General features: G+C 37.4%; 1 long non-coding RNA gene across 6 annotated transcripts; it reads left to right on the top strand.

Annotated features, from left to right (window-relative positions):
• Positions 1–3,873: 3,873 nt before the first annotated feature.
• Positions 3,874–18,380, top strand: LOC105446553. Of its 6 annotated transcripts, XR_004063981.1 has the most exons (17): positions 3,874–3,925; positions 6,360–6,424; positions 7,001–7,065; positions 7,661–7,727; positions 8,128–8,184; positions 8,760–8,825; positions 9,589–9,645; positions 10,028–10,183; positions 10,582–10,670; positions 11,657–11,746; positions 12,408–12,497; positions 12,971–13,075; positions 13,856–13,960; positions 14,333–14,436; positions 14,833–14,960; positions 15,331–15,418; positions 16,721–18,380. It is a non-coding gene; the product is annotated as an uncharacterized LOC105446553 (long non-coding RNA). The 6 variants fall into 6 exon arrangements; XR_004063982.1 differs by lacking the exon at positions 12,971–13,075 and having other exon boundaries at positions 10,033–10,183; XR_004063980.1 differs by lacking the exon at positions 12,971–13,075.
• Positions 18,381–20,340: the final 1,960 nt, after the last annotated feature.

Genomic DNA, 20,340 nt, shown 5'->3' with positions numbered 1-20,340 from the left:
TCATCATAATCACTGTCAGCATTATCACTATAGCCATCACCATCATCACAGTCAGCATTATCACCATTAATTGTCATCATGATCATCGCCATCATCATAATCACCGTCAGCATTATCACCATAGCCATCATGACCATCGCCATCACCATCATCATAATCACCGTCACCACCATAGCCATCATCATGATCATCACCATCGTCATCGTAAACACCGTCATCATTATCACCATAGCCGGTTAAACAAAAAATATATTATTAACACTACTACTAATGATAAAAAATTATAAATGAAATAGGACTAGGAATAAAATTTCCATTTTATAATATTCATATTTTATTTATAAACTGACTTTGACATGTATGTTGAGAACTTGAGACTATTACTTGCTCGTCCTTGTTTTCACGAAGTGACGGTAATGAGGAAAATCGTAACGCAAAGTGAATGCAATTTTTTTTCACTACCGTCACTTCGTGAAAACAGCGACGAAATGTGTCGCTGAGAATAAAAGTATTATCAGAGTAAAACACCTTTAAATTGTATAAGGGTGACAGTTCAATCAGTTTTTTTTATTATTTATAATAAATGCTTTGTTCATGTAAAGCTCCGGAACCCCACCTTCGAAGTATCAGAGATACAAAATGTAATCACTTGAAATGAATTTTCCTTTTACTGAAAGAATAAGCTGAACAAAATCCTCCTCGTCCTTCTCCCAAACTCCCCTTTCAAGATTGTTTGTTCCTATGCGAAGTCCAGAAAATGCTGATCCAGGAATGCAATGGAGACTGATGTGTGAAGTCTGTGTCTTAGAAGATTTGTTGTCTATGTCCCGCAAGTTTCGATGGTTGAGTACATCTGTCAGAAAAACAACAACATCTACATCTACATCTAAGGTGGTACTGGACCTAACCAATTGGTATACGTCCAGACTTCTGTGGCATCGCAAAATGTCAACAAACATCACAACTGAGGGTGCAGAGTTCAAAAGTCAAAATAAAAAGGTGCTCATAAAAATACAGTGGGTTGCAGACATCATCTAATTTTTAGATGAAGTAGAGCCACATCAACGCTCTAGCCTGCCTGTGTACAGCTGCGCTGAGTGGTCAATCTGCATGTAGCTCCAAATTTTGGTATTGGAAGACTTGGCCGATGTTGACTCTTTGATGATTCCATTGCGAAATGGTACAAGGATAGAAGCTGTTCTTGGTATGCTCGGTCCTGGCAAATGACAAATGATAAGAAGGAATATAAAATGGCTTAGTTCAGGTATTTTAAAAGATCTGATCAAAGTAGCTAGCCATTTATGGTAGACAAAACCCGCTCACATTCAAATTAATTGTTTGTAATGAAAACAAATTACAGGTGTCAAATTCATGAATTTTTCCCTTCTTTTTTCCGCATGTGCACAAGTTAAAATTAAGTGTTTAACTTTTTGTTTTAATTCTGCTTTGTTCACATTACTCGCACAAGGGAAATGCTGCTTATTTCTATGGCTGGTTGTAAAGTTTGAGTTGACCAGAACCAAAACAAAAGGCACAACCAAAGTTTGAGAATCCCTAAATTAGTCTGACCAGACGCCAGAGTCACTGTTTAACTCTCACAGTTGACTGTTAAATTCGTGTCAAAATAAAATGGATTAAGCATAAATATTATCAAGAAAGCTTGCTAATTTAATGGGATAGTGCATGATGTAATTGTAAGTCGAGGGCCCCAGATCAGATATGGCTTTGTTTTATGCCGGATCGGTACAGAAAAGGCTATGTATGGGACCGGTACGCGGTCACGGTGATGACTACGAAAGTGCGGCCATGTGTACTCTTTTCGCGCCATATCGGCAAAAATGAGTGTTTTTAACGTAGCCGTCACACAACTTCCGGTTGAAAATCGAAAAATGTGTAACTTTCATGGCCATAAAAGCTAATAAAATACACCGTGCATCAATCGAACTCTGCGCTTTTTCACTTCTGCCAACATTGTTGATGTGAAAAATCGAAGAATTGGGGAAAAACATCTCTTATATCGGTCAGGAACACGCTAAATGCAAGATAATGTCAGAATACCTCCTACGAAAGAAGGAAAATATGGACACATTTCAATGAATATTTACAATCACTCAGATGCGGTAAAATTAGGAAAATTTCATATCAAAATACGTAGAAAAGTATGGAGATTCACTTACCCCTACATGCTACGCAGCACAGTGAAAAACAAAGCAGCTGTGATAAAGTTTGTTGACCTGTGCAAAAGTCTCGAGAAATCTCGCAAATCGCGGGACACGAAATACGACGGTTTATCGCACTTCCGGGTGCTGTATAAATTTGGTCATTCTGCCTAATTATCGCGGGCGTTGCGGACTGACTGTTCCGTGTTCGCTCCATCGCAGCGAATTTGCAAATGACGCACTTGCCGATGTGCAAGAGGTATTTATACGATACCCTTGCCATGCGGTATCGCTCAGCCAGTATTCGGTCAACGCATTGACATTCAGTGCTTTATCGCGCAATTGTGTGAAAATAGTGCGCAAATACGCTACGCTCCTTTGCAACGGAGATACCACGCACAAATCGCGTGACCGAATTCTAGTCGGCGCGACCGAATTCTGGGCAGAAAAATGCTCCGTCTTCTTTCGGAAGTCTTTTGCTTATCGTTATTCTATATTTTCAGTGACTATAAAATCCTGTTAGAGGAATAAATTTCTTTTCTTTTGATGGGTAGATTGCCCAATGAAAGAGGTAAGAATTCAAAATATTAGTGATTTCCCCTTAAGTGACCGAATACTGGGTACTCTACCCTATAGCGCATTTCAGGATCGCAGGCCCTCTCAATGCGCTTTACAGATATTACCCCGGTCATTGGATCCATGCATGGCCATGTTGATGGTAAGAATGAATGGATATTTTAGTGTGGTAAATTGATGACCGGCAGTGTGTGTGCATTGTAAATGCAGGTTGTCAATGAGAGTGTTGATATGTAGATGGTTATCACGGCGTTCAAGTTCGCCGGTATAACAACAAAAAATCTTTCTCTCTCTCCCCCCCCCCCCAACCAACATCCACCTTTCATCATCATCACCATCATCATGTTAACGTTAATTTGCAGGTATATTAATATCATTAGGCTTATTAGACTAAATATAATACACACCTGCCCATCAAGGCATCAGACGCAAGACGTTTATACTAACTAAGTTAGTAGTATACTAGTCTAGACCTAGATTTTTCTAGGCCTACTCCTCTGGCCGCGGGAGGGAAATATAGACTACTCCTGCACCTATCAAAGTCGTCAACAGGGTGTGAAGAAATACCGTAGAAGGGGCGATTTCTGCAGAACACCTTAATTGTCTGTAATATCCACCTCCAGGCTCCAGCAAAATAATCTATTCTATAAATTTCTAGCAGGGTTTCAACTCTGAGAAGACGTGGTTTCGCTAAGAGTAAGACACCGCCAAGACACCGGGCATCGCATCTGGCTAGACAGTCCTGTGGCTGGACTAGGAGCATAGCATCATTTCTAAAAACAGTGCATTGACTGGGATCGGCTTCTGTGATTAACAAAACACCCCTAGACTCTATTTAGATCTATACATTCTGTGACCTAATTTACATAACAACTTGAATTGATCTCCTCCAGTTTCCCCGCCTCTGCAGATTATTAACCTAGATCTATTTTGATTTGTCCAAAGTTTTACTCTTGGCACCAGCTTGGCACACATGTTTGTCAGAATGGTAACCTTTCTCAAGAACAGTACACAATGGGCTTCTCGCACTCTCAATATATGTAAAGTGAATACCATTCAGCAGTCACCGGAAGGCGCTTACTCGTACGTACGTACGTACGGTACGGGCGTACGTAAGTCTATGGGTCGGCCTCGTGTACGTGTGAACTCCCTTTTTGAATTTAGGCGTCACTTCGACAACACCTTGAAAGGTAAACGCTCTCTCGTCTTTTTGTTGTTCGTTTCATCCTTTGATATTTCTCCTTTTCTAATACATAACACATTCCTCAACTTTCTTGAGTTTCTTCAAAGTTATTTTTGGTTGTATGTTTTTGTGGAAAACCACTTTAAAATGAACGATGTGTCGTGACTGAGTTCGCCTTCGTGGCGCTCTGCATTGTGCATTGGGCCTCCCGCCAAAGTCCAGGCCAGCAGCATTCTACATGCGCATGCACTGTTTGCACAGGCCACATGGCGGTGCTTTCGTGAGAGGGAATTTAGAAAATGAAAAGATGTGGAATATATGGCGTCATAATTTGAGTTGGTGAATGGTGATTGTCATTTAAATGTTATCTGGGCTTGATCTGCAAATATGAAATTGCTCAAAGAATAATTTAAAAATTCAAATTGTGAATGTGAGTCCACTGTCGAACTTGCTGATCAGCTGCATCTGAATGATTGTGTGCACCTGTGTGTTATGAGTGTATGGACTATTTAATTTATGTATTAAAATGCTGCCTATTAACACATAGTGCAGTGCTAGAGGTTAATATGCATTATCATGGACTCTCCATGCTTTGCTGTAGTGGCTGTAAGAAATAGATCTAGAAGGTCTAGAGTCTATACCCATCAGTAGGGGCGCTGGTCCAAGAATGAGGATCGTCCTCATAAACAAGGATATCCTCTTAAACGAGGACAAAATGCGTCCTCAAAAATAAGGGTTGTCTGCATTTTTGAAGACGTTTTTTTTCATTGGCGCTCTGGGGGTTTCATGTTACAAAACAGCCTGCTGGCGATGCCAAAAATGGATTCCCCGGGGGAAAATAACCCTAGTTCACCGTCTACTTTTATGGGTTGTCCGTCTTCCCAAGGATTTATTGCTTATAATGTGAAAGTCTCTGTACAATGTCAATGTAAAATGCATCAAGAAAATCATTGCAGAATCCGTTTTTTGCATCGCCAATTCACCGATCAAAAATATGAAACGTCAGCAAAAATGCAGACGGTCCTTATTTTTGAGGACGCATCGGTTTGTGTTTACGAAGACGATCCTTATTCTCGGACCAGCGCCCCTACTGCCCATGGTCATGCGCTTTTTTTTCCGCTAGCCCCAAGGCAAGGGATCACAAGCAGATTCAGTTTGAAAATGCCCTTCACCCCCCCCCCCCCCCCCCATGTGAATCAGTGCATATGCCGAAGAAGAAGAAAAAAATTGCGGAAGATCTTTTTTTTGGACAGGATTTGTCAGCGTCTATGAGGACATCCTCGTTTATGCGGACGATCCTCATTCTCTAATCGCACACAAAAAATCGAAGAAGCATACAAAGTGGAATTTCCCCACGTGTCGATCGATACCGTATGCATGATGTAAGCGCTAAAAATAGCAGCGCTATAGCAATTTGAATAGAGCCATGTCCTTGTTGGTGCACTCCAAATCGATCATGAATTAAGAGCGCGGTGCCAAATCGATGCACCGTGGACGCGCGGATAATCACGTACTTAGGAATAATAAGGGTGCATCTTATACACAGATTTACGGTATGCGTTCCCCACTTGGAAGTCATAAGATGATGTAATCAAGTCGATGGCAAGTTTTTAGGTCAACAACTTCTGATTTTCAAAGCTTAAGATTTCTGAGTTTTCAGAGAGCTGATACTCATCCGACAGACACTAAAATATGGCATAGGGGTCTATAATGGCTTATAAGCTTTCTGTTTTTCAGTTCGGATATGGTCTTCTTTTTTGTGTGTACAAACTAGTTCATTCTAGGTGATTTTCAGGCTCTCTGATCAATTTTAACTGGCATCCCTGGGTCTTCAACGCTTTGAAAAGGTATCATTAAGACAGAGCTCACTTACATTAATTTATGACATAGCTCCCACTACAAAGTACAAGACAAGATATTACTTTTCAAGATCCCTGAAATTGTGACTCGAAATAGTATAGCAGTAGGCATGCCATTTTTTTAGCCTTGCAGTTGTCCAAACTGATCATTTAGCACAGAGCACCCTAGAACCAAACATAATAGTCAATTCTTCAGATGCCTATTGGTCTAATGACCTAGTGACCTTTTTAAGCTGGAAAGCACTCCTCGGTGACGATTCGATGACGAGGCTGATGTGGCTTCTGTATAACCATGGTGATGGTTGCTATGACATGTATTATGTCAAGCAGCCTTTCATCATGGTACTATGCAGAAACCCGATACAGTGATGCCAGTTTCGAGGCATTTGTCTGAGAGGAAAATTGTGTAGATTGCATGTAATTTTTAAGTTGTTAGATTCATCATTTGACTTCCCTCTCCTGCCTTATTGCCTCCTTTGTTTTTTCTTTTTCTTGAAAGATCGTTAATCTTTTTTAATTGTTTGATTTTTTTTGAGACACATCGATATCAATTAGATTTTTAAATTTTTTTCTACTTCGTAGGTTGAAAGTGGCAAGATAACTTCTCTTACTTGGACTATTGGAAAGAGAAACATGCTGAATGAAAAGTAAGTTATAATTTTTGGAAATAATATATTTGCCTCAAAGTGATGCTGAATCCTTGAAATTTTCATGCTAAAAATAAAATGATAGGGGTCTTGTTTTCTTTAAAACACAATTTCTTTACTATATTCAGAACCAGCAATGTAATTTGAAGAATGAGAACAACAGAAATAGATTTGTTTTGGGTGCAATTTTTTCTTGCTTGAGATTAATTTGTTTGTCTTCATACATAGTTCCTCGGTGATGATTTTGATGACGAGGCTGATGTGAGCACCATGTAGCCGTATCAATGGCAATGTGACATGTCTTATGTCACACTGCATTACATTGTGTGGCTGCATGTAGTAGCTTACAATCGGTGATGCCAGTTTTCGAGGCATTTGTTTTGAGAGGAAATTGTTGATTGCATGTAATGTTTCAATTGATAGATTCATCATTTGACCCCCCCCCCCCCTCTCCTGCCTTATCGTCTCCTTTTTCTTGAAAGACTGTCTATGTGAATTGTTTTGAGACGCATTGATATCATTTAAATCTACTTATAATCCAAGTTTGTATCTTTGTTATTTGTTTCTACTTTATAGATTGAAAGTGGCAAGATAACTTCTCCTTTTTGGACTATTGGAAAGAGAAGCATGCTAAATAAAAAGTAAGTATTAATTTTGGAAATAATATATTTGATTTTAGGTGACGCTGATCCCCTGGTTTGTCAATTTCATGCAAAATAAATCACTGGGGAGATATGGGATAGGCATCTTGTTTTTTCCTTTTAAATCATATTTGTTTTGGGTGCAATTTTTTTTCTTGCTCGTTGGCTCTAAAACGAATTTTCAAACATAGTTCCTCGGTGATGATTTTGATGACGAGGCTGATGTGAGCACCATGTAGTCGTATCAATGGCAATGTGACATGTCTTATGTCACACTGCATTACATTGTGTGGCTGCGTGCAGTAGCTCACAATCGGTGATGCCAGTTTCGAGGCATTTGTCTGAGAGGAAACATGAATATAAAAATGTGACCAATTTGATTCGAGCAGAGGAAAGGTTAGGGGATGCACATTATTATGTTCTCTTTGTTCTTCCGTATTTGGACTCCCTTCAATCAGTAACAAAAATGAACCACTTTTCATTAATAAAGCAGTTCTCTCCTTTTCTTTGTCATTCTTATTTTTCTTCTCACTTACGTACAAATGAAAAGGGTTTGATTGTCCTTCAATTAAGCAGTTCTCTTTTTTCTTCTCAGCATCTACAACCCGGCCTCCATTCGAGATGGGTGAGATGTTGCAGAATTCTTCAGGTGAATACACTTGGTAAGTAAAATGTATAGTTGGAGAGTCTTCGTACTTGGTTCCTCGATGATGATTCGATGACGAGGCTGATGTGAGCACCATGTAGCCGTATCAATAGCAATGTGACATGTCTTATGTCACACTGCATTACATTGTGTGGATGCATGTAGTAGCTCACAATCGGTGATGCCAGTTTTCGAGGCATTTGTTTTGAGAGGAAATTGCTGAATGTGTGTAATGTTTAAGTTGATAGATTCATCATTTGACTCCCCCCGCCCCGCCCCGCCCCCCCCCCCCCCCTCCCCTGCCTTATTGCCTCTTTTGTTTATCTTTGTGAATTGTTTGGGCAGTTTGAGACTCATTTATATCTACTTTTAAAGTTATAAACCAGTTTCTTTGTTTCTTTTCTTCTACTTCATAGGTCGGAAGATATCTTCTTTTTATGGACTAAGGAAAAGAGAAACATGCTGAATGAAAAGTAAGTATTAATTTTTTTTTTTTTAAATACATAATTTTGCCTCAAAGTAATGCTAAACCCTTTCATGCGGAATCATGCGAAAAGTGAATTAATGGGGAGATGGGATAGGGGTCTTGTTTCTTTTATATCATTTGTTTTTGGTGCAATTTTGTTTTTTAGGAATGAAAAGAATTTTCAAACATAGTTCCTCGGTGATGATTTTGATGACGAGGCTGATGTGAGCACCATGTAGCCGTATCAATGGCAATGTGACATGTCTTATGTCACACTGCATTACATTGTGTGGCTGCGTGTAGTAGCTCACGATCGGTGATGCCAGTTTCGAGGCATTTGTCTGAGAGGAAACGTGAACATGAAAATATAACAAATTTGCTTGGAGAAGGAGGGAAGGGAGAGAAAAATTGCTCCATCCAACATTATTTGATAGGATCTTGCGGGGGGGGGGGGGGGGGGGGGGGGGGCTGGCTGCTTGTTATATTTTTCCATTTGTTCTGCCATATTTGGACTTCCTTTAATCAGTAACAAATAAGGTTTGAATTGTCCTTAAATTAAGCAGTTCTCTTTTTTCCTCTCAGCATCTACAACCCGGCCTCCATTTGAGATTGGTGTAAAGTTAGAGATTCTTCAGGTGAATACGATTGGTAAGTGAAATTTGAAGTTTGGAGTTTTCTTTTTTTACGTGTAATCAGCTCGTTTCCCAGTGGTATTTTTTATGAAATTCTAGAAACGACCATTGATCTCGAATTTAAAGACGAGCGGAAAATGTGTTTCCAGAAGCTAATATCACAATCACTAATGGAAGCCTTGTGGCATGTCATGATCTGAGAGCATGTATACATTATACTACATCAGGCGTTGCCAGGTCACTGATTAAGATGATACCACACTGATCATAAATATGCACTTCAATATATTATTTTCATTTATCAGTCCCGAAATAATTATTAAAAGCAGTGGATTTACACAAATTTGTCCTTGAATCCTTGAGCTGCAAAAATCTTGAACACCTGCAATATCTACTTGGCTTCCATATGGCATTTCTGAAACTTGGAAAATGAAATAATTTGAACTTTACAACAACACCAAAAGAAAGATGACCATGTTTGTATTTTGCTTGTTAACTTCTGACTCTGGAGATTATACCCAAAAGCTGTAAATCATAAGCAGAAGGTTTAACTACCATTTGTCATGTGCCAATGATGATCACTCATATCTAGTTTCAAGACGGAGCTGACAAACATCTCGTTTGCTGGAGACATCCTTACTCACCTGAGGCACACTGACAATGATACCCTACATTTGTATTTACAACATATGAGATAAAACTGATAAATGTTATCAGCTGTTTAAGAAGTGTATGCGCGGCTGTTATGTTTCAACTTGTTTTCTCTATTGTTCGTTAAGGTTAAAGGAACTCAAGATGTTGTTTCTTATCCAGAGCCAGACTGTTAGACAGGCAAGGTGAGTGGTTCTTTTGTCAATTCTCGGATGGTATGTGCTAGTTTTGTAGAGAAAAAAATCAAAGTGATTTAGAATATAAATTCATAAGTTCTCTGGATGGAATTTGTTAATATTTTTTTTACGGTCTTGGGGGTGGGTTGTGATTGACCAGGAACATGCATTTAAGACTATTAAGCATACCATATTTATAGTGAAGATATATGTTGTCTTGTAAATGATGAGTTACTTCTCTGACACCTCTTATCTGAATACATTGATGTCCTACAGTAATATTCTGATACAAGACGTGTATGTGCATAGATTAGAACGATCAAATACTTTCCCTCCATAGATTGAAATTCAGCAAATATCGTAAAATGCAATTTTGTTTTTGTTTGGACAGAACAGACTTCATGTCGGGACCTACGCATTGGCTCAACCATGAGTGTTAAAGCTGTAATATCTGCTTCCTCTCCACAACCTGATCAAGTTGCCCACCATCGAAAACTGTGCAGGACATGGCAAGGAAGTTTACAAGCAGTCAGTGTTGATGTGAATGGTAGGTTAATAGGTTTTATTCTTTATAGCTGAATTCATTAGTAATGCAGGGTCACTGGTCCACTAACTTAATTAAATCATGTAAAATTGGAAAGTGGAAAGAATAAAAACTGATTCGTGCAACAACTAAAATTTCAGACAGTGAAAAATTGTGAAGAAAGTGTTCTTTCAGTGACTTTGAAGAGAGTTTGTTGGTATGATGTCTTAGGAATTGCCGTCTGAATAAATCTGATGGATAACTAATCCAACCCTGATCAACAAACATTCAGTCATCATGATTCCTGCAAAATAGCTTGGATGATGTACTTAATATATCTATCTTTTTTCTTGTTTTTTCTTCGCTATCTACTTTTCCTTCCGTCTTTCCATCCTTCTCCCGCAATGATTTTGCTGTTACAGTTCTTGGAGCTCAACCTTCATCTGCGGAATGTAGTTCAGTGGTTCATCAATCTTGAAGAACGCCATTTGCTTTAGAAGTTATTCCTAAGGTGAGAATAATATTAATGTTCTCTATCTGTTCTCAATCTTCTTACTCCATTCTTTATGCAGGGTGGTCCACTAACAAAATTGAATCATTTCAAATTTGAAAGTGGAAAGAATATAAACTGATTCATGCGTCCCTTGTGGCCAGGCTCTAAAGCTTGCTTTTGATTCTCTAAGGTTCAATGCACTGGTGTGGTGCAAGCTCAGCCATATTGCATTTTCAAACAATGTTATGACTCATATTTCATGAGTAATGAATATTAACCTGTAGATGATTTTGAAACCTGAACAATCAAAAATTATAACCTGTCGCTGTTATGTTTAAACAAAACCCTTCTGGGGATACCCTGGTAATAAATCGTTGTAATGGAGTAAAAATGTCTAGTGTCCTGAAATAACGTTGATAAGAACATAACCTGGCACATACTGATAGTGAGTGGTAGTGTCGAGTTATCGAGAAAATCTTATTTTTCTCTCCCAAATTTTTTAGGATACTCGGTCTGTTTTTTTGTGTCAAGAGGTTGGCATCTCTGGTTTTATGCTATCCTTCATTTTTCAGATTCCTGATCCGTTTACCTATACAATTTGAGGCTAAGTTGTTGGCATTGATTTATGCTTTCTAGCTGTACACACATTCTAGATTTATATACACACATTTATTTTTGTAGCTGATCAGATTGGTACACTTTAAACCACATCAATTTTTTTTTATTTATTAATATTGAAGAATAATAATAATTATAAGATTCATTCTGTGTCTTGGTTACTACATGATGATACAAGATTGCATGAATCTAAATATGTTTGATTCTCAATCTAGCTTACCAAGTCTGATGTACCAAGCACAGGAACAGAAGGTGTATGATTTTAATAGATTTCATACCATCGTGGCCATGATTTATACATTCTTTTCAGCTGTTTGTGTTTCCTTAATACGTTCATGCATTCGATGTAGATTTTATTGATGTTTTCTCATTTTGTATTTTTGTAGAAAAAGATTTACAAGGATCAGATGGAACAGATGTTGGTTTCTCACATCTTCCCAGAATTCCAGAGTCTGCATGGCTACATGAGAGCGAGGGTAAGATATTTACATGATTCTTGCTGTGAAAGGTTGGCAGGTTTTAAGATTTGATGCATGTATAATATAATGCGAAACAAAGAGGCTAATATACCTGCCAACCCTTACAAATAATCCAAAATATTCTGTTTTTCTGGATTTTTAGGGCCTGAAAATTCAGAATATTCCAGATTCTCAAAATTTTGGTACAGACTTATTGCCAATTACACTGCCGCTACAGGTGTGATTTCTTATTTTCGAAGGCATACCGTGCTAAAAATTCCTAATTCCTATTTTCAAATGTTGGCAGGTATGGTGTAGTTATGATTTTGGAAAGACCTGTCCATGCATTATTTGAGTTGGTGAAAAGTTAACAGTGCCAGTCATGGAATGCCCAGCTATTTTGTGAAATTGAGTTTTTGTGTACCCATGATATTGGATGTGTGTAATTAATTTATCGATAGCTCTGCAAGAAAAGTAAAAAAGTGCCATTTGATCATGATGAGTAAATTCAGCGGATCGAAATTCATTTTTGTGAGAAAACATTATGCTTACTTCTGAATCACATGGCACATATATGCATTTCATAATGACTATTTACCCGCATTCAAGTTGTATTTTAACATTTTCAGACATGTTGATTTTCATGTAAATTAATGGGGAGACTTTGTTCTGTTCTCAGGGATGTGTTTGTACCAAGCAACGATGCTCTGCTTGGGAGAAGTCGACATGTCTTCACTGGATGCCGTACTGTTGTGGACCTGGAGATATGGTACGTGTATTTTGTTGATGACTCCCATTGTTAACCAGATTTATAATACTCTTCTCGATCGTTTTCTTTGCTGGCCTCATTCAGATACGATGCGGCAAAACACAGAACTTACATCCCTGTGTGAGCCTTGTACTAAGTAGAGAGAGAGCCCTGTGAAGCCCAAATGTAAATACGGTACTCTGAAGGAAATGACCCGAGAACTTTTTTTTCCTAGACAGAAACATTTGAAGGAAATATTTATTCAGTGACTTTGAAGAGAGTTTGTTGATATGATGTCCTAGGAATTGCCGTCTGAATAAAACTGATGGTTAACTAATCCAACCCTGATCACCAAACTTTCTGCCATCATGATTCCTGCAAAATAGCTTGGATGATGTACTTAAGATATATTTGTATTGCTTGTTCTTTCTACGCTATCTAATTTTCCTTCCATCATATATCTTTCTATCCTTGTTCTCACTTTTGTTCCATAGTGTTTATGCCGTTTTAGTACTTGGAGTTCAAGCTTCATCTGAGGAAAGATGTTAGTGGTTCTTCAAACTTGAAGAACATCATTTGCTTTAAAAGATATTCCTAAGGTGAGAAGAATATTAATATTCTCTATCTGCTTTCAATCTCTTTCCTCCATTCCTAATGCAGGGTGGTCCACTTACCAAATTGAATCATGTTCAATTGGGAAGTGGAAAAAATCTGAACAGACTTTTGTGGCTAGGCTCTAAAGCTTGCTTGTGGTTCTCTAAAGTTCTTAAATGCACTACTGTAGTGCAATCAGAGTCATTTTGATTGAGAAAGAATATTAACCCTTTTCTGATTTTCACACCTGTACAATCAAAAGTTTGTACCTGTCGCTGTTATGTTAAAACCTCTTGTAGATCACCCTGGTAATATATCGTTGTAATGGAGTAAAAATGCCTAGTGTCCTGAATTATAACGTAACCTGGCACATACTGATAGTGTAGGTATGATCTGTCAATGCATTATTCATTTAGTTAGTGATAAAGGCCTGTCATGGAATGCCTAGCTATAATGTGAAATTAAGTGCTTTTCTGTACCAGTGATATTGGATGTGTGTATTTAATTTATCGATAGCTCTGCAAGAAAAGTGCCATTTGATCATGATGAGTAAATTCAGCGGATCGAAATTCATTTTTATGAGAAAACATTATGCTTACTTCTGAATCACATGGCACATATATGCATTCCATAATGATTATTTACTCGCACTGAAATTGTATTTAACATTTTCAGAAATGTTGTTTGTTTGTACATAGCAACGATGCTCTGCTTGGGAGAAGTTGACATGTCTTTCTTTTTTTCTTTCCCATCTCTCCATCCTTGTCCTCATTTGTATTCCATAGTGTTTATGCCGTTTCAGTACCTGGAGCTCAATTTTCATCCGAGGAAAGAAGTTAGCAGCTGATCAATCTTGAAGAGCTTCATTTGCTTCAGAAGATATTCACATGGTGAGAAGAATATTCATGTTCTCAATCTTCCAACTCCAATAATAAACAAGTTCATGCTGTGAATAGAGTAAATATGTTGAAGGAAACGCGTAATCATTCAATTTGATTTTACATGGTGAATTTAAAACAGAATGTTGGTTGAATTGATTGATTCTGAAAGACCATTGATGGAATGTCACATTGAAATAATTTAGGAGTTGTTGGTATGATGTTCTAGGAATTGCCGTCTGAATAAAAGTGATGGTTAACTAATCCAATCCTGATCAACAACAAACATTCAGTCAACATGATTCCTGCAAAATAGCTTGGATGATGTACTTTTATATTTTTTTTCTTTCTTTCCCATCTTTCCATCCTTTTGTTGTTCCATAGTGTTTATGCTGTTTCACTACTTGGAGCTCAACCTTCCTTGAGTAAAGAAGTAAGCGGAAAGTCAATTTTGAAGAGCTTCATTTGCTTCAGAAGATATTTACAAGGTGAGAAGAATAATTGTGTTCTCAATCTTCTTAATCCAAGAATAAACAAGTTCATGCTGTGAATAGAGTAAATAAATTGTAATATGTTGAAGGAAACGCTTAATCTTTCAATATGATTTTACATGCTGTATTTTGAAAGGGGTAGTGAATTTAAAACAGAATGGTGGATGACTTGATCGATTCTGAAAGACCATGGGTGGAATCTCTCATTGAAATTGGGAGTTGTTGTTGGTATGATGTCCTAGGAATTGCCGTCTGAATACAACGTGATGGTTAACTAATCCAACCCTGATCAACAACAGACATTCAGTCAACATGATTCCTGCAAAATTAGCTTGGATGATGTACTTAATATATTTTTCTTTCCCATCTTTTTTCTTGTTCTCTCTGTCATAGCTACTTTTCTCCATCCATCTTTTCATCCATGCTGTTTCAGTACTTGGAACTCAACCTTCATCCGCGGAATGTTGTTAGCGGTTTGTCAATCTTGAAGAACGTCATTTGCTTCAGAAAATATACCTAAGGTGAGAAGAATAATCATGGTTCATGCTGTGAAAAGAGTAAATAAATTGTAATATGTTGAAGGAAAAGCGTAATCATTCAATATGATTGTACATGTTGTATTTTGTAAGGGGTGGTGAATTCAAAACAGAATGGTGGTAAAAGAGACCATTGGTGGAATGTTACATTGAAATCATTTAGGAGTTGTTGTTGGTATGATGTCCTAGGAATTGCCGTCTGAATAAAAACTGATGGTTAACTAATCCAACCCTGATCAACAACAAACATTCAGCCGACATGATTCCTGCAAAATAGCTTGGATGATGTACTTAATATATTTTTTTTTTTTTTTTGTTCTCTCTGCCATATCTACTTATCTCCATGATGTTTCAGTACTTGGAGCTCAACCTTCATCCGAGGAAAGAAGTTAGCAGCTGATCAATCTTGAAGAACGTCCTTTGCTTCAGAAGATATTCCTAAGGTTAGAAGAATATTTGTGTTCTCAATCTTCTCACTCGATTAATAATGGCATATCAATTCCCGTTGAGAAATTCATCCATTGCCTGGAAAGTACACCGTGTAATTCTGGATTCAGGGTTACTGTAGGTTAACAATGTAAACTTGTGTAATAATGACTGCTTTGAGAGGCATAGTGGTTTCTATAGGGTCAAGGGAAACTCACAACCTGCTTGCGCCGCGGGGTCATAGCAGGTTGTGAGTTTCCCGAGACCCTATAGAAACAACTATGCCTCGAATATTAAAAGCAGTCAATATATATTTTATATACTGAAAAAAAGGAAAATGTTGACTCGCCCATTTAAAAAATTGGAAACAAAAAACCCCAGTATTTTGCGATCGAGACTAGTACACAAAATGGCGATCGGTCGTCTGCGCTGCGTGGATTGGTAGATTCGTCGCCTGAATGCAGCGACCAAAATCGAATTGCACTCAAACACCGTTAACAGTATTGCGCATCGGTCATCGCACAAAAGAAACTTATACGGTAACTCGTAAACCAAAATGGGGATCGCAGCAAAATGACGTCACGTTTCACAGCCATGGAAAAAGTGCTATGAAAAATGGATATAAACCGGTAGAGCCGGGAAAAATGACTATGAATTTCAATTAGCGGGCATGGTTAAGAACATGACTGCATTTTCAACCAATCAGAAGACAGGATTAGTAAAGAATCTTAAAATGAGGTATATAATGGTTGTGATAAATGTCTTGTAAATGATGAGTTACTTCTCTGACACCTCTTATCTGAATACATTGATGTCCTACAGTAATATTCTGATACAAGACGTCTATATTTATTTTCTTACTATTATTTTTACTAACAGCAATACATTTTGGTACTTTTGGTTAGTAGAAGGGGGCCAGATAATAGCGCATGTGCTATAAAAAATACCTAAAAACTGATTATAAAATTATAAAAAATTATATAAATACAAAATTTTGCATAGAGTTTTCATTCAGTGCATCTTTGTTCAACAAATCATAAATCAAGTCTAAAAATGTTTATTTGAATCCAAGCCTTTACCACTCTTTTACCATGTGAAATAATTAGTTGGATATGCATCATATCTGGTAGAAAATAATTCCTTGAATGCTGAGAGCATTGAAATAAGTACCCTAGCTAAAGGCAGGGTACTAAAGGGCATGCCTTGGGACTATATTATATTCAATTGTAAATTTATTTGAAACTGGTTATTGTTGTGCATCTGTTTCAGCATTCATTCAGTTACATTTCCTCTTTATATTTTTGTTTCTCCAAATCCAGGACCTCTCAACTACATTTGACACACTTAAAGCAGAAAGACGGCATTTGACACTTCGTACAGCAGCAGGACGGCATTTGTTCTCTGTGCATTCAGAAGTATGCAGTTGCCTGCCCAGTTAGTACTATCGTCAGGCGCAAATCAGGAAGAGATAAAAATTTGTAATTATCAACCTGCGTGTAATAGAGGGGAATCATGAGCAATTGAGCATTCAAATAATCAGAATATACACGTATAATGAAATATGATGATACGCATTGATTGGAAAAGGTTTAATGTTGAGTGGAAGATTGTAATTTGAAATGTAAGCAGGTTGAGACACATTGGAAATGCAGTCTCATTCACGTTCTGTGCTTTTTATGCCTCTGCAACGAAGTAGCCGGAGGCATTATTGTAAATGAGTTCACCTTGACCCAAAATTTTGCTATATGCCTACATTACAAGATAAGGTTGTCAGTCAAGATACATGTATATGTCCCTCTATATGAAAAGATCTCATCAGAAAGATAATAAACACTTTATTTCATTAATCATTTCTCTACAGTACTCTTCTCTTTTATTAAAAAAAGTATATGAGAGGTAACTGTTGGCCTGTTCTAATCACAAATACAAACGTAAGGTGTGAGAAATAAGTTTTTCTCTTACCTAAAACAAAGGAGCCAGTACAAGTCAAACCCATGTCTGCTCTCCCCAAAGGCAAGATGGAAATCACAACATTCTTATCAGGAATGCTACCAGTGGTAACTCCAAAAGAGGGAGGAGACAAGAAAGTGAGAGAGTTACCTTAGTTTTTTCGACCACTCGAAATTGTTTCATTGGCATTGTTGTGGCTGAGTAGCAGAGCTGCCAACCATTGTTTTTTCCGCAAAATTCCTTGATCATGAAGAAATCATTTATAAGCTATTTTGCATACAATAGATAATACTTCTATTTTCTGCATGGTGCCTCTGTGGTCTTCAACCCCACTGAATATGGAAAGTCAGATCCCATTTTCTTATTCTATTTTTCCAGTTACCGCTTTATAACATCCAGTGTTGGTGCCGATGAGCAGCAGGGTTGTGTGGTTTTTATTTTTAAAAATTCATAGTGGGCTAATGTGTAAAAAGTAACCAATCCGGACTTTGAAAAACATGACCCATGAGCTTAGGTGCTAAGAACCTCGACCCGTCTGGTCTGGCCTTGGTAAACGTAAGGCCGTATCCTTATCCAGTAATGCTCTACGCTTATGTATAACTTGTTTCACCGTTTTGTGGTTAAAATGTTCCGCGATTTTAATATTAACTTTCTTGGCATGCTCATATTGAATCATGGGCTGCCTGAGTAGGAGGACTTCTTCTTCTGTCCAAATGTCCCTCCGGTTTCTCATTGTTTGTTTTCTCGCACTTTCATCTTATCTGGCCCTTCTTCTAGTGCTCAGACATGCAGACGGGTGTCTATGTCGCTCGTGCTGAGACAGCCCTCTTTTCGTTCTACTAATAAAATAGAGTTAAAAAAAAAAAATTATAAATTAATTATAATAGAAATCATATCAATCAATCAATATTTTTAAAATAAACGGACATTATAAAAGAAAATCAAATATAATTGATAAAATAGCATGTATGTTGACAGCTTGTCATTGACTTCTTGTGACCAAACGCAGCTCCTGAAAGTAAATTGATTTAGAAAAATTGCGATCCTGGCCCAAACATCTTTGGGTACAGGCTCCATATAATCCAAGTGCAAACAAACTCGCGATACACAAAGTTCACCAAATGTAAAGTGGGTACTTCCGATGTAGAGTTGAGGTAGTCCTGAAAAGGACTGTTGGGGTAATTTGACGAAATTGCGGGATAATCAAAATAAACTAAAAATGAAAGTTCTAAACGCTAGACCGCAGCCGAGGAGCAGTCTGTTTAACATTGGGGTGTCCGCATCCCCTGTGCATTTGGGGATGTGGCACGCTAGTCCATGTGCTTTCTCAAAAGTGTGTTGGCATCGGTGCATTAAAAAATCACCCTTTTATTATGGGTTTCCTCGATGCCTACCAATCGCCTTGAGGGAAATAAAGTTCCGTACACAGCACAAGCGTTCATAGACATCCGCCTTCCTTTTAACCATAGCTATATTATTGCTATTTGAGGGTGTGCCCTCATCTTCTACGTTACCATCATCAATACTGGCGTCCTCCCACGCAAAGGAATCTTTCATATCTGTTTGTATTTCAATATTATCCATCGGGTAATTTGTACCAAGTAATTTGTGGGGTAATGTGTAAAAAGTAACCAATCTGGACTTTAAAAAAACCTCTCGCTTGACTCTGAGCTTCTCTTCCAAAAATTCATGTTCTATGGAGAAATCGAGACAACAAGTGTTATCGCAATGAAACATTTCTTACCAGTCATACTCCTAGTTCGATATTAAACTGGCCACAGAAATGAAATTTAAAATGGCTGGACATGAGATATGACCGCATTTGGGACAGATAATCAGTTAGGAAACCAAAGAGCAATATCTCTCTCTCAAATAGGTTAACCATATCTAGATTCATTCCTTAACAATGGCAAAATTATCTTCACAGAGAAGAAGATAATCACACAAAAATGACATTGTATGTAATAAAAACATCTTCCACATATTTGTATAATGATATCTCAATAATCATTTAAACTATAGTCCCATGTCAATATTCAGAGACGTAAATGAGACACTGTCCCTTCACTACGTGGAACATTCCGGGTTTTTTTCCTATCCAAACTTTCTACACTCTGACGAATGGGTATCCATTTAGAACTTAATATATCACAATCAAAATTACTTCAAAAATTTCTCTTCATATATACCATTCTGACCGCATTGATCCATAGAACCATAAAATAACAAGGTTACCCCTCTCACTCTTTCATTTTAGAACAATCCTAGGCAAATTTGCATATGTAAATGTAGCACCGACGTTTTACACGTGGTGTGAGGATCATTAAATATATCCAAACAGTTATCCATACGCAACAGAAGTCTAATCAATAATTGCATATAAAGGGAACTTTTCTTTCATTAGGACCCATGCAAATGGTTCACCCTTTCTCTGTCGGTTACCACAAAATTCACACAAACATTATACACACCAAGTACATCACGTAAACAAACAATTCAATCATACTACGAACACCGAGAACATATCACAGAACATACAGTTCCACAATCAAAAGCACTCAAGCTCATTCCATCTAAGACTATTACTCGTTGTATATATGGGTATCTAGGGATGTCTTTTCCCTTTATTACTTAAAACTTATTTAAACACACTTCTAGAAACTCAGAACATAAATCAAGCAATGTATTTTAAAAAGAGCACATGCTTCTTGTAAAACTAGTCACTCATTCAGAGCAAATCCATTCAAACATGGAACAAATCATTAACGATTATGAAAGACATTTTATATTTATAATGGTCCCAATAATCACAATTATTGAATATATCAAAGAGAAAGGTAATTTTCATATATTCATCACAATATAATAAATTTCAATTGATAGAGCTCTATAATTTGTAACACACATACAAAATATAAACATACATACATACATACATACATACATACGAAATATAACCATACATACATACATACAAAATATAAACATA

The sequence above is a fragment of the Strongylocentrotus purpuratus genome, unplaced genomic scaffold (assembly GCF_000002235.5).
Source record: "Strongylocentrotus purpuratus isolate Spur 01 unplaced genomic scaffold, Spur_5.0 spur5_scaffold_14, whole genome shotgun sequence".
Lineage (NCBI taxonomy): Eukaryota > Metazoa > Echinodermata > Echinoidea > Camarodonta > Strongylocentrotidae > Strongylocentrotus > Strongylocentrotus purpuratus.
Note: the sequence above shows the minus strand (reverse complement) of the source record. Positions and strands in the feature narration are given on the sequence as shown.